The sequence below is a fragment of the Anser brachyrhynchus genome, assembly GCF_964034855.1.
Source record: "Anser brachyrhynchus genome assembly, chromosome: 13".
Taxonomy (NCBI): Eukaryota; Metazoa; Chordata; class Aves; order Anseriformes; family Anatidae; genus Anser; species Anser brachyrhynchus.
Window position 1 is genome coordinate 16315016 of NC_137708.1, and position 13997 is coordinate 16329012.

Sequence of the window (13997 nt, forward strand, 5' to 3'; positions counted from 1 at the left end):
CCCCTGGCACAACTTTAGCCTGTTCCCCCTCATCCTGTCACCAGGCACGTGGGAGAACAGACCAACCCCCACCTCGCTACAGCCTCCTTTGAGGTACCTGTCGAGAGCGATAAGGTCGCCCCTGAGCCTCCTCTTCTCCAGGCTGATTCACCACTGTGCGATACTCAGCACCTGGTAAACATCCAGCACGCAGCTCTCCCCTGGCTACTCAGGAGCACCCAGCCAGCAGCCTACCTGCCCCCAGTCACCAAAACGTGCTTCATGCAAGGCCGAGCAGCTTGAGCCAGAGCTCCTCAACCTGCCCAGCTGCTGGGTACGGTCATTTGGAAACCATCGGTCTCCACGGAGGAGAAGAGCAGTGCTGAGGTCTGTGTTGCCGTACCCAGTTATCAGGCTCCCTCCAAGGGAACAACTGGAGGGGACCCAGCCCCTGGTAATAACCCGGAGGTGGCTGTCAGGAACCCTGTATTTTGGTTCCCGGATGCTTGGTTCCCAGTTCAGTGGTTATTGGGGCTTCAAGTTCCACCTTCTTTCCTGAGGAACAAAGACAATCAGACAAGCCCAAAATGCTTTACTGGCTGGACAATGCAAGTTCTTATTCATGTAATTGCTACCGTTGTGCCATGGCGTGTCTGGCATCAATACTGAGGAAATGTCTGCAAAGAGTCTCTGACACGCTGTGTTATGTCAGCATGCATCACCTGAAGCTGGTCTGTGGCCATGGTCACGGCATCGCACTTCCAGCATACGAAGGCAGCTTTGTGCTCGCAAGCTTTCAATCTGAAAAGCCCCTTCATCAAAGGAAAAAAAAAATACAAATAGGATTAGCTGCATAAACCAGGATCACTCTCAGAAAAGCACTCAGGGCATTTGTGTTTTAACAAGTGTGGATGAAAACAGAAACTAATGAATTCAGGAGCGTCGCTACCAGCGTTCCCCCATTCCCATTTCAGTTGCTTGGCCGAAGGAGAAGCACAGTGTAAGAAATGGACTCTGAGGAGAGACACGCTGCTGCAGTGACGTCCCTGTGCTCAGCAGCTGTCACTCTCTATACACACGCGTCTATTTGGAGCCAAACAGGGTAATCGAACTCATAAAAAGAGAAAGCTTCCCTGGCCTTTATATCTCCTCCCACTGACACACGAGCCCATAGCCCCTGCAGAAAGCACTCCGAGCGTTTCTGGGCTCTCAGCATGTATTAAAAGAAGAAGTAAAAAAAAAGGAAAGAAAAAAGTCAGACAATAAATATTTGCCTCGGCCCAGCGTCAGCTCTCTGGTCAGAGCGCCTGGGATGAATGGCTGCTGGCAGGCTGCACGGCGTAGCTGGAGCAAGTGCTTCAGGAAGACAGAGAGCTCCAGCCGGCTCCAAGACATAACTCACGCCAGATGCTGGTGCTCTGGGTTCTCTTTCTCTCCCCTGGTGTGATAATGATCCTGATTTATTAGTGAAGGTACCGCAGCACCCTCTTCCCAAGCAGCATGCTGTCTTCACAGCCTGCTTGGCCTCTTATTAATGTCCTTTATCCCTCATCACCTCCTGGCAGTTTGGTGCAGCAAAGAATCCCACTTCAGAGACAGCAGCAGTGCGAGGCAGAGGAGAAGCTGTTGCCTGGAGATCAGACCACGATGCTGATGCCCAGGCCATGCTGTTTGCCAAGCATTATGAACCAAAGCCGTGCCATTTCCGTGCAGATTATTTGGTTGTAAACAAGCAGTTAGGGTGCTGTTATTAAAACAGGCAGGGAAGAGACACACAGGACGGGTACTCCACGGTGGCAGCACGCATGATCGGGTGAGGGCTGCAATCTGCACGCTTCCAGGTGCAGTTTTCAAATCCCCAGCTCATTGTAAAGGTGGGAAGTAAAACCCCAATTTTCAGGAAGCTCAGCGTTAGCTCCCCTGGCACTGTTTCATTTCTTCTTCTGCACCCTGACGTGGGGCCGCGCGCCGAGCTCCCCGTGCGCGATGGCTCACGCACCACGCTCGCGTCCCGCACATCACACATACAGGCTGAGCCTGCAACAGAAATAACGCTACCCCATCTCCCACTCCTTTACGTAATCGCTGCCTCCGCACAAACACGTGGCGAAGCAGACTCCAAGGAAAGCCCCAGTCACTCAGGACGTGCGTCTTTCCGTCCAGCCCGACAGGGGACATCTGCCCTCTGACATGGGATATAAAGCCCAAGAGTACCCAAGCTAACAAGCACCTTGATCTCTGCTCCCCAGGCATGAACCGCCAGGGATTCATCCATGTCACTGGGTAAGATTTCGGTTTCAGGTTAAATTTAAGCTAATTGCATCCTCTGGCAGTTTGCTTCTCTCGCTAAGCTCAGGTTGTTAGAGATCTGGAAAGGAATTTGAACTAGAGCTTTTGTAGACAGCTCGTTATGAGAAAACAAGAAGCACAAATGCAATGAGCCATCTGAAAGTTGGGAAAAGCAGGCACATTTTTACTTAAAAATTGATGGTAATTACTGAATATACACACCACCCTGTGTGCAGGGCACTAGCCCAGGCTTTTGTTCAAGAAAGGTCGCTTGGGTGGGACAGCAGGATGGAGGCCACGTAGCAAAACTCATCGGCGATGCAATATAATGCTGACACCTGAAAATCCTGCACACGTGCACTGGGACCCCTGCCAATGCAGCAATCCTGCTATGACCACCCATTTTCATCACTTCAGGATTACATTTCTACAATGGGATCTTCACAGGACCATACCCTGAAACTAGTGGGGAGCAAGAGGCAGCACACGATCCCGCACGAAAAGAGCACAAGATCCCACTTGCCAAGTCAAGCGTCTCTCTGAGAAAACATCACGTTTCCGCTCTGGGCCCTGCGTTTGCTGCCAGCCAGGCTCCAGGTGGGATTCAACACGTTTGGGTTTCATCTGTAAAGCACCAAGTTCTTCAGCAGCAGCAGGTGCCCTTTCCCCATGCCAAAATCCTGCAGCTGAGACCAGAGAGAGAAACGAGTTTAAGGTATTTGCATGTGAGGAGGAGTGAGCCGATGGCAAAGGACTCCTGATGGAGCTGCCACAGCCCTCAAATCCTTACCTAAGTTGGCTAAAGCCAGAAGTTAATCGTCTCTTTGTGTGCTGAAATTCCCATCGATATTTCAGCACTTGTAGGAAAGTCTGGTCTACGGAAAAATTAGGTTTTTCAATGTCAGCAGCTCTGTTTGTTATGTGTTTTAGCATATGGCATTGGCCTTTCATCAGTACTGTCATAACGCGCGCTGCCGGCAGTTAAAGCACAGCCACGTGTGCATTGTTATTAAAGCTGGGTCAGAACCCTGCTGCTGAGTGAAGTTAAATCCTCTCAAACCCAAACCGGTCAGGGTCTGAGCACGGTCTGGACTGCTTTCCAGCCTGGCCCCAGATCTTCTTGCGCCAGCCAGACCCTGTAGCAGCCAACGCACCGTGAGTCTGTCTGGATGCGAAGCAAACAGGTACATCTGTTCAAGGAGAAAGAAGGCTGTCCGGGTAAAACAAATCACCTGCATCTCCTTTCCAAAGCTGTCAGCCCAGCGATGTGATGTCTCCTTATCTGCCCATGCTTGACTTGTTATTTAATTAAGACAGAGATAGAAATCTAATTACACCGCAGTGTGACCCTGCGCTTAGAACAACACACCCTATATATGACCCAGGCGATGTTGCAGGAAATAGGAGCTTCCAAGACGGAAAGTGGCAGCTACTTTCACCTACTAACAGCTTTTCAAACAGGGGCTCCGCTGGAACCTGCTGACGAGACCTCTGCCCTAGCAGAGGTACACCCGAGTGGGCAGTCCATCACGGGCCGTTGAGCAGCGTTACATCTCCACTGACTATGAGCAAAGGAGAGAGTCAGAGGCTTGCCATTGCTAAGTCCAGCTGCCTGCCTAGCTCGTGATCTCATTCCTGAGCAGACAGAGAGGAAGACACAACATCTCCGAACTGCCTTGTGACTAAGAAAGGTGCCATTTTCGTTCCACCGTCATCATCTGCCGGTGCCTCAAAACCAGTAAAGCCTGGAAGAAAAAGTGTAGCTAAAGCAACATTCCCTTCTCATTGAAGTGGGGGCACACACAGAGCACCGACCAGCCCTCTGCCACCCCTCTTTTCTCCCCATCCTCCTCCCCACGTTAGGGCCACAGTTACATCAGCAGTGTTGGCTTCCCTACCTCGCAGCTGGGCTGTGCTCGTGCTGCCCCAGTGCCACCTCACTGCCAGAAGCCTGCTGCCCTGCCCCTGCTACCCCTCTCCTCAATTTGAGCACTGCACGAATCTTACTCCATGCTTGACTCGAGGTTTGTTAGGGGGAGAGCTGCTTTAGATCTGCACTGTGCTGCCAAAAGGAGAAAAGAATAAACATGATCTCTGCGCTCCAGACTGAAGTGAGAGGAAGGCTGATTTGTATTGTAATGGAAGGACAGCTAGGGCTGAGGGTACTGGAAGTTATGTTTAAAAATAAAAACTAAAATCAAAGCCTTGCCTGTCAGCTCTCACAGCGCTTCAGGAGAACCAAATGTTTCCTTGGGCAATAGGAAACGAGCAGGTATTTCTTGCAGCAGTGCTCACATGTCAGTGGGAGACAAGCCTGCAGCTGGCTCTTGGTATCATCTTTGGGGATGTCAAGGACTGAGCCAGTCAAACAGCTTAAAAGTCACCTTCTGATTCCTTCACACCGTTAGATTTCTCTGGGCTCATGAGCACTGAGAAGAGATCATGGGAGAAACTTTGATTTCCCGAAGCTGTTGGTGAATCTGCCCTGTTCATTAACGGAGTTGCAGTATCTGCAAAGTTGGTTCAGTCTTTAAATTTTATTTTTAAATTTTTAAAGGAAAAACTAAGTTGAGTACTGCTCCAGCACCATTTCAAGTTCGCCTGTTCCAGCCTGACAATCCTTTTAAAATTTACTGTCACCCTAAGAAAACCATTTGACACTTTTCACATGGGAAATGTATTTTCATGGTCAGGTAAACGAGCGGGCAGCTGTTTGTCCCCGCGAACAGCCAGGCAAACATCCGTGGCTCGGAGAAACCTTCTTCTGGATTCCAGTCACAGGCATGCCAGACTGGAGCCCGCAGACGAAACACTATTTTCATCTACATCCAAACAAGTTTTCAGCTTCTGATGGAGACTGAGAGGTACTGGGTGATTTTCAGCTAGATGTATGACTGAGGAGCTGCTCTGGGCCAGCAGCTACAGGAGGGCATTAGGAGGCAGGACTGGAACCAAATTTATCTTGCCAAGCTGCCTGAGAAATTAGCTCACCATCTTCTAATCAAAACTGCATTCGAGTCTCCAGGTTTGGAAAAGATCACAGTGCCACATTTCTCACCGCTCTCCTTTTGAGTCATTCCTTACCTTCAGACAAAGCAACGAGTTTCACCCCGCTGCCAGCACAAGCAGGGGGTTTCGCAAAGAGCCCCCCCATGCCAGCTGGACCTTTCCCCCTTCAACAGCTTCGTCTTATTCACACAGCGGAGCTGGAAGAGGAAAAACCTCTGGATTAAAACGTTATACAAGAACCAGCCCGGGTCAGACACAGACTCCAAAAAGCAGGCAAGATTCAAGGCAGATATACTGCTATTTGGGACTGGACTTGCAGATTTAGATGGGAGTGCTTTTATTGGGGGGTAGAGAGGGAGGGCTGCGTTTCAAAGAAACAAGCAGTGCAAAATGAGTTCTGTTCTTGCGAGATTACACTGGGATAATTTCCAATGCTCTTTTGCCCTCTCAGACCAATGGACTTATGCCTGCTCGCACCACCCATGATTTTCGCTCTTGGTCTCCACTTTGCAAATTAGGAATCCAAAATCAGAATTGTTCTCACAAATAACGAAATTTTTGTTTGATCCAGTTTCTTGTTACAGCCTCGCTATTTAAGCCACCAGAGCCTCAGTGCTCTGTGTAAATTATCTTCCACAGTAGAATAAAAGTGAATTAAGGGAAGGCAGTTTCCATCTCAGCTAAGGAGAGCAAACGACCAAAATGCCTCTTCCTAGTACATAAAAGCTGCAATTACAAGCTCATTATTTAAGCAGTGTGTTTCTGATGCTTAATCTTCCTGGATTCATTCAGACACACCAAAATGTTTCTGAAAGGATCCTCAAAAAACTCAGCAGGGCTGAGTCATTTTTGATATTTCATTCTACATTCATCAAAACAGATTTAAATAAATTGCATTATAGCCTCTGTATTTCAATAATTGTAAGCCTTGTGGGAGAAGAGAAGAACTGAAACCAGTTTCCACTTAATACGAGTTTATCATCATCCATAATGTTTTAAAAAATCACAACAATAACAAAACCACACAAACACCCTCCCTCTTGATTTTAAGAATTTATATCTTCTGACTTTTTTCCTGCTTTAGCACGGCAATGATATGGAGATGAAATTAGCAGGAGCACTACAATAACATTATTTTTTGTGTTATTTACAAGCTAATGGCTTGAGGCTCTGAAAACAATTTTTATGTCAGGCAAGATGGAGTCTGGCTTCCAAGCAGACCAAGGCACAATGTCTTAAAGAGATTAAGCAGTTCATACCTGCTAGTGATATACTGAGTTCTTTATTTATTGTTCTTAAAGGAACTTGGTTTCAGTGTATTATAGTTAGTACTCTTGTGGTCAATGAAGACTGCCATACTTAACGCTCCTGCTAGGTTTTTTCTTCTCTCCATTATTCTGCCAAGCAATTTAGTTCTTTCTTAGTCAATAAATTGCTGCAGTATTATATTAATATTGCTGTAGAAATTAGTCATAGAGTACAGGCAATATTACATGGGGTCTGGTTAAAATATTCTCCTGAACAGAGCGAGACAGCTATATGCAACTCAATAAAAGTGATACATCAGTTCTTTTTAGTCTCTTTGGACCAAATCCTATTACATGAGTGTAAATCTAGAATGAGTCTGCTGATCACACTGAATTTCCTACGTATTTTTCTCTAATGAAGCAGAGAGCAAAATCTGGCTAGTAGCCTCTGACGGAGAATTAGCATTTACATCGCTTTCTTATTGTTAATTCTAAGACTCAGTTGGACTTGTCCAACCCTTGCTAGCTGGCTAGCAAAGTGTCTCAGGAAAATAACAGAATAAACCAGCCATGTCATTTCTAGAAAGTGCACCTCTCTTTCTTCCTTCCTAGTCACATAGCTCTGACCTGATGGCCACTGCTTCAGAGTTTTATCTTTAACACCTCTGAGCTTGAAAGCGGGCTAACAGTGAATGAAGGTGTGTTATTAGACACACAACAACAGCAAAATGAATGCACCTGTCTCCTTCTAGCATTTTCCAAGAAGATGCTGGGGTTAGAGAGGGAAAAAACAAGTCAGGAGAGGAAGGGGCAGAAGAAGCAGTGCCTCCTCTTATCATGACAGTACTGCTGCCCCTCGTAATAAATACAGTGAACCTCTAACTTGTGCCGTAACTTCAAGTTCTCTCCTGCACCCTAATAGCACAGAGTGAAGGATTTACCTTACCAGCCTTCTGCCTTCTTCTAAAACTCCTCTATCAACAGGGGTGAACTCCGAAGGTTTACAACTGCCAGCGGGACTCGGAGGCCTGGCCAAAAGGAACGACTGCAGTTTTGCTGTTTCCATGGCACTGCAGCAAGGGAAACATAGAGTTAAGATTTAACCCAGTGAGAACAGACTTTTATATCTCACTGCTTTACTCACGTACCAGTGACCGTGCTGCAGCTTGACCCCACAGCCACCTTGCACTAGGATCTCTCCTCTGGGAGTTCTTGTGCAGTCCTAACGTGAGAATTCATTTCGCATGTATAAACAGTGATAAATGTCCCTAGTCTGTTGGCTTCCTTCTCCAGGAAAGCAAAACCTGAAATTGTTTCATAGGGGGATGAAAATTATCGCTGAATGAGGCACAGATGAGGAACTGAGGAACGTAATACAACTTCAAATTAGATTGTCCCGAGGACTGCGTGAAGCGGGGTGGGATGCAGGTTCCCAGGTCCGCATTCTGAGCGCGCTGAAACACATGCTTGCTTTTGCTGAACTCTGATGCCATGTGTATCTTATACCTTCCTCTCATACAACTGTCATCTGCTAAGGCCATATTAAGTAACCTAGTTAGAGAAAAGCAGTCTTGGAGTATGTTTATTTTGTCTCTCCTTGCATATTATCATTCTCTTTGTCCGCAATGCCTAGATAATAATGGTAAAACTGTGCATTGCTATGTCTGAGAGGAAAGAAAAAAGAAGAGTCTGGGATGTATTCCTCCATTCTTCCCCTAAGGATATGTCTGCATATGTTCTTAACCCTTTCAGGCAGCCCTAAAATACATATATAGGCAGAAGCAAGTGAAAGGGAAGGCTGTAAATAGCTTCAATCATATGAAATGATAAACTAGAAGAATAATGATGATTTGCCAAATGATAATTAAGATATATCACCCTCTGTCTGGAAAAAAAAATAGATGAGTAGGATGTAGTAAAAATATCATGGGATGGTTCCAGTACAGCATTCTTTCTGTTCCCTCGTAGCAGGGGGACAAAGACTCCTTGAGAGAAATCAGCACTGTATTCAAATTAAAAACAACAGCTACCACCTCCTATAATGTTGTCCTTAAATTAATAACTCACAGGCCAGGGGTGCAAAATAACCCTAAGCACACACTGGGACTTGACTTGCTAACAATGTTCCAGTGGAAAAAGAGTAGAGCTGAGTCAGATGTTAAATGGATCTGCACAATCAACAAAGGACAGCATCAAACCCCGCCGAGCTCCTTGCTGCTTATTCTGCCGGGCACGCAAGGCCTAGTCAAGGTCTCCAGAAGAACAGCCAGTCTTTGGGGATTCTTGACAAGGAAAGATCACCACGTATCACCGGTGGCCTTAACAATGGCACGTACCTGAAATGTGTTGAGGAGTACTTCTGCTTCTTTTTTCACTGTCTTTGCTGCTAAACAGTAAAACATGAGTCTGTATCAGCTTAGCCTGACCCACATAAAACCTAAGGAAGAAAAAAAAAATCACTATCCTGACTCTTCTTCCTAGTTAACAGTGGTTAATTTGCATTTTATAGTCATTCATCATCTTAAAGTACAGGCACGCCGTTGAAAATGAATATATTACTGCAAATTGCCACCTGTCTGCTACCTCGTGGAACTAAGTGCATATTCATTCTCAGCCAATTTCATGTGCAAAATGGATTTCATCTCACTGCTCGGGTGCATGCAGACTTACTGCAGCTCAGCTAGCAGGCAATAATTTGGTAAACAACTTTGTTTGTTTTGATCATATACTAATATATCGATTTAGTTTCCCTTTGTATTTATAGTCTGCCTCACTTCTTGGCTTCTCAGGTACTGGTCCAGCATTGCCTTGTTCATTTCACGATTTCCACATTAATAAATGAGAATTTTAATCTTTTCACTCCCTTTCAACCTATGTCAACCAAAACAGACTCAAGCCTGGCCCACTTCCACTCTGACCTTTAACCAAGGAGTCGAACCGTGTCCTGCAGAAAAGCAGTTACACACGGCGGGTGTGTTACACACAACCTTCAGCACAAAACTTCTGGCTTAAGGTTATTTCATGGCACATTATCTTAGCTGTGGTAGAGAAGCGCTAGATTTGGCTGGACCAATTTTAACCTTGCACTTTAGTGAAGAACAAACTAAAATCCCTTCCTCCGATTTGATTTATTGGGTCATTTTTCAGTCGGGTGTGCTGTAAGATACAGGATTTCCCCGGTGCAAAGTAACATCGTGACAGACCAGGTCCCTCTTTAGCTATGCATCCTAGGATTCTTATCAGTAAATAGGCACCTAAATAAGGTATTAGAGAGCAATGTGTCTGCAGTTCTGCTGAGCGAGAGCACTAAATAAGCTGCAGATGGTTGGCATTTCCATAGGACTTCATAGCCACAGAAACAATCCTCTCAACCCCTTCGGCATCCCTTAGCCATTCACTCACTACGAAGACAGACCAGCTGTAACACGGCGGCTTAATTCCTGCCATCACTGATACGTGTAAGGACACACAGCTTCAAGCAGTGATACTACAACACTTAGGTCTTTGGAAAATAAGCTTAGTGCAAAAGAAGCTTTTCAGAGTATGCCGCAGATAGTGGTTTCTGAAACCTTGTAAAAACATGAGCTCCCCAGAATTAGGGGGAACCCACAAGGTTGAGTTGCAGATCTGAACCTGGAAACTGAAGTGATTAAAAGCAGAAAGGAACACAGACAGCAGCATTTCACCCTTCAACCCCAGAGACAGAGATGGACAAATCGGGTATGCACAGATACATCCTTAAAAAATGTTATATAGACACTTCTGCTCAGCTTCAGCAAGAATGCCAGCGTGGAAAACCTGTACAAAAGGACAAGTTTGGGCCGTTTCTACTTTTAGGCTAAGGGTACTTAGCCTAATCCATGCCAGTTATTCCTGATCCTAGCTGTGACCAACCAGGACTGAAAGAGACTGAAATCTACTGTTGGCTTAAGCTGGCAGCGGTGTACTCTATTATACATATTCAGCAAATCAACGTTTCTGAGAAATGGTAATTCCACTCTCCTAATTTCTGAGGTCTTGACCACAAAGTATTAGCATTTCTTTTAAATTCCTTGCACAGACCTTGCCAGTGACCCAGAAATAACTTTAATCTGATCGGTTATTTGCTTGGATGGCAATTAACTGAATTCACTCTGAAGTTTATTTACTTTAGAAAATAAAATCTGTTCTGTACCTGGTTTTGTTTCCAAAAAACAAAAGAAGACCAGGGCTCCCTTACGCTTTTGGGAGTCTGGCTCCCTTCCAACATGTTCTCTAGCCATCTAATGGCAATCAAAATAATGCTAATCCTGGCAACCCTTGCTGCAGTGATAAAAATGTTGTCTAGGCAAATCTAACCCCTCTGTTTGTCAGCTTCATACAATCCTACCAACACTGCTAATGAAGATTAAACTCTTTCACCCCAGCAACTACACAGAGTGCTTTGGCTCTCTAAAACACTGATGTTCTCTCCAATACATTAAATTTGTTCTAAGTAACACTGGTTAGTGTGTTATCCTTAATCGCTGATCGTTTTGATTCCCTTAAGAATGTTACAGGCTCTCTACCATTTCATCTGTTCATGGTGCTAACTTTTAGAGCTCTTGAATAATGTTACTGATGTTTAGCTTCAATTTCTGCTGCCTCTGCTCCAGGTCATCACTCTCCGTCCTTTCACCTTATGAAGTGGATTTATGCTATCCCACAGGAAAGGAATTAACAAAGTAAGGTGTACATACTAGGTTACCTTGAAGACAGTTAGAGAGTCCAGTTATATCACCTGAGAGAAATCTCTCCTAAATTATACAAATGTAGTTGTGCCCATCATCGCCAAAGTCTTCGTTGCAATGCCCCCAAAGACAGAACGTGTCTTGGACATGTGCATCCAAACAAATAGCACAATTTATTACTGATCACCCGTGATCGAGTCATTTATAGTAATATAAAAGAGCGCTCATTTTCTCTCAATAGTTTCACATTTCCTTTCCTGGGATCAGGAAAGCCAAAGCACGGATGGAACTGAGCTTGGCAAGGGAGGCCAAAAAAATAACAAAGTCCTTCCCACTGTAGCAAAGAGCAGGTTCACAACCAATTGATGAAACCAAACAAGTACAAGTCTATGGAGCACACATCCCAGGGTCCTGAGGGTGCTGGCTGATGGAGCTGCCAAGCCTCTTCCCATCTGGAAAAAGGAAAACATCACTCCCATTTTTAAAAAGGGTAGAAAGGAGGACCCAGGGAACTACAGAAGGGTGTGCCTGGTCCAAAGGGACCTGGACAAGCTTGAGAAGTGGGCCCAAATGAACCTAATGAGGTTTGTACGTTCAAGTGCAATGTGCTGCACCTGGGTCAGGGCAATCCCAGAGCTCAAGGAGGGATTCACTCCATAGGCAACCAAAAACACAGAGAGCATCTAAGCCAAACAAAGACATCTCAGAGAAGCCAACTGATTTATTTGTATCACAGCTTATACTGGGAAGATGCATACTTCATAGCTATAGCTTCCTAGAAAGAAAGATATGAAAGATTGAGCAAATCATATTGGCAATGAAAGTAATGGAAAACACCTTCACTGAATATATAAGGCTTCTGAAAAGAGTTATAAATTCAGTGGCCTCATTGCTGTTCCCCCGAAAATCTGCTGGTTTTAGTGGAAAGAGGGCAAGGGCAAGAAGAGAACCTTAAATAAGCCCTAATCCTGAGAAAATGAATCAAGTTGTAACTCAAACAGATAAACTGGATGAAAATGAATAAGAAAGAAGTTGCAGACTCTTCACTTGTATGAGATGGTATGGGAACTTCATACATTTTTTTTCCCCTAAGGAAAAATAAGCCACCTCAGAAAGCATTTGAAGCTATCAAAAAATAGTCTGTAAAAGACAGGGTGAGATCTACTTTATCAGGGTCTCAAGAAGCTTAGAAACTCCTAATTATTTTAGGATGCGATGCCATCTAAAGACTTACCCAGGTTTGCACTTGATGCAATAGTGGTAGTTAAGTCTCACAGAGGATTCAGAGTTCTACTTACCCCGAGTTTTGGAAGTACTTTAAAATCAGTTACCTCTGGCTCTTGTGCTGATGAGGATTCCTGGTGTGTAGCCCAGTGTCAGGCACACAAGGTCCAGACAGAGACCACTTGCAGGCACACTGCTGATGGACTACACAGCCCATCTCAAGCAGGATAACAACACTAAAACAAGAACACCAAAATTACCTACCCTCTGATGCCACTCAGGATCCCTCTGTAGCCAATGGGGAAAGGATGGTGCCTCCCTTCGATGCTCTGGATCCCTCATTGGTGGTAATGAACTCTACCCAGGCTGGAGAGGAAATTCCTACTTAAGACAATTCCAATACTCAGTGAAGTTGTTTGAATCCTGGTGATTCAGGAGACGAGAGCCCTGTACTTCCATGGGCTGGAAACTGAACAAGAGCTAGGAAGCTGAGTGGGCTTCAGAAACAGACTGTAGCAGGGAGAGCAGGGCAGGCTCTCAGGCAGATTAATTGGCATAGCTCTGCTGAAGCCTCCGGAGCAATGACAACTGACACTGACAACTTACCTCAGAGAGAACATCTACAGTTATAAGAACAGGAAAAGAGACGTGCAAGAACGTGATCTGTGTCAAGACACCCACAGCTGAAAGCTCTCTCTTTAGACAAGAACCTCCATAACTGTTCTTTACAAGAGTCCTTAAAAAGCAGGTGGCTACTCAGAGACTGAAGAAAGGATGAGCTGAGGCTCTTTCTATAACCCCCTGCGGCTCTTGCTGTTATCTTCCTACAGCCAAAACTGCCTGTGGAATGCTACAGACCTGTATGTAGTCCCACTGTTTATGCAAACATGCAAGACTGGTCAGTAAAATTCATCTTCTTGCCAGCAAAAAGGCTAAATTTTTTGCCAGTGCTATTCCTCTTTTAATTCTGTGAATGGAAAAGAAAAATATGAAATTCATTTTAGCATTATGAAGCCAAAAAAAAAAAAAAAACAATTCCAGCAAAACCAAGACTTACGCTTTGAAATGCTATAAAAGCATGGATTAAAGCTGGATTTGATTTTTAATTAGCTAATAATAAGGTTTCTTATAAAGAAAGCAAGACATCCTTTGATAGCATATTTCTGAAACATCCAGTTTATGACACAAAATTAAGAAAAAATCTATAATGGTTCACGTGAGAACCATAAGACATAGTGATTACTATTAGAATCCGTATTGTTATTACTAAGACTAATAAAAAAATACTGATTAGTATCAAAAGAAACCCATGAATTTTTGTAAAATGCTGTTTAAGGGAACACGAACAATTTCTACATATGCCTTCAACACATATGACAGCCTGATTGGAGGCACTCTCGTCCCATACGCCTGCGGATTGGTAAGTTCATTATAATTTGTTATTATTATGTGTCTATAACTACTTTGCCACTTCAAAAATAGATCCATTTCTCTTACACTGATTTGAGCTTACACGCTCCTTCTTCCTACTTAAAATGAA

At 44.7% G+C, this 13997-nt stretch overlaps 1 protein-coding gene across 1 annotated transcript in view; it reads right to left on the bottom strand.

The window, feature by feature from the left end:
- Nucleotides 1-2426: 2426 nt before the first annotated feature.
- The window catches only part of LOC308177130 (uncharacterized protein), a 63571-nt gene continuing 52000 nt past the window's right edge, over nt 2427-13997 (bottom strand). Inside the window, exons 17-19 of the mRNA XM_080553898.1 lie at nt 8861-13424; nt 7466-7594; nt 2427-2954 (exon numbers count right to left, since the gene is read on the bottom strand). The gene's annotated coding sequence lies outside the window, so the exon portion shown is untranslated. The remainder of the gene's footprint in view (nt 2955-7465; nt 7595-8860; nt 13425-13997) is intronic.